The sequence below is a fragment of the Helianthus annuus genome, chromosome 5, assembly GCF_002127325.2.
Source record: "Helianthus annuus cultivar XRQ/B chromosome 5, HanXRQr2.0-SUNRISE, whole genome shotgun sequence".
Taxonomy (NCBI): Eukaryota; Viridiplantae; Streptophyta; class Magnoliopsida; order Asterales; family Asteraceae; genus Helianthus; species Helianthus annuus.
In genome coordinates this window covers 161,582,774-161,583,951 of record NC_035437.2, presented here as the reverse complement: position 1 = coordinate 161,583,951, position 1,178 = coordinate 161,582,774, and the positions used below count along the sequence as shown (strand labels likewise).

At 41.9% G+C, this 1,178-nt stretch overlaps 1 non-coding gene across 1 annotated transcript; it reads right to left on the bottom strand.

Moving 5' to 3' along the window:
- Window positions 1–229: 229 nt before the first annotated feature.
- Window positions 230–334, bottom strand: LOC118492868. The gene has a single exon (XR_004894869.1). It is a non-coding gene; the product is annotated as a small nucleolar RNA R71 (small nucleolar RNA).
- Window positions 335–1,178: the final 844 nt, after the last annotated feature.

Sequence of the window (1,178 nt, the reverse complement as noted above, 5' to 3'; positions counted from 1 at the left end):
CTAGCAATGGAGGAACCTTATTTTCACTTGGAAGCTTATGACTCGATTTGCAACACATTTGGGAGTCAAGGATTTTCGGCCGACGATGTCAAATTGGTATTATTCCAATTTTCTCTAGAAGACAAGGCAAAGAAGTGGTTTTACACTCTACCTTCAGCATCTATCTATACATGGGCGGAGATGCAACAAATATTTTTAGATGAATTTTACACCGCTCAAAAGACCAATGATGCTAGGAAGGGGTTGAGGAGTTTTCACAACAGCAAGGTGAGATGTTTCATGAGGCCTTTGAGCGTTTCAACATGATGATCAAGAATTGCCCTCACCATGGGATTGAACTTTGGGAATTTATGAACGCTTTCCATGAGGGGTTGAGTGCCGAAGATGCTCGCGACTTAATGTCTCTTACCGGTGGCACTTTTGGTACGAACTATGAGCAAGACGATTGGGAGTTTTTGGAGCAAATGGCAATTACATCAAAAAGAAAAGCTCAAGCCTCAAGGAGAGCACGACCAGCCATTACCCGAACCCAAGTCCATGCGGTAGATGATGGTAATACTCAAACCTCTAACCAAATTTATGATGTTTGTGCTATTTTCAATGAAATAGGGCATGCGGCTGAAAATTGCCAAGGAGCGGTAGAAGGGCATTATGAAGAAGTTCATGCGGTACAGGGTCAAGGAGGGGGTGGTAGAAATTATAACATGAATTCTAACACTTACCACCCCGGGTTGAGGAACCACCCAAATTTTTGGTATGGGAAACCTTCAAATCAAGCAAAACCGAATTTTCAAGGAAATCAAGGTAACTTTGGTTCACGCCAACCTTACAACAATCAAAGTGGATATCGAGGTGGGAACAATCAAGGATACCAAAAACAATATCAAACGGGTCAAGAACAAGGGGGTCTTCGGGTGGAAATGCGATGATGGAAATGTTAAAGAGCATGCAAGCAGAGATGCAAAAGAGAAATCAAATGGATGATGCACGGATACAAAAGGATGAAGCCCGTCACAAAAGCAATTCAAACTTTGACCACCCGAATGGGTCAACTCACAACCGAAGTGGCGCACTTGAAGAAAAATAAAGGTCAATAACCAAGCGACACTAAGGTAAACCCGTCTCATAATACTTCTAGAGGTAACAATGTTAATATTCATTATGTAAGTGTTTTGAGA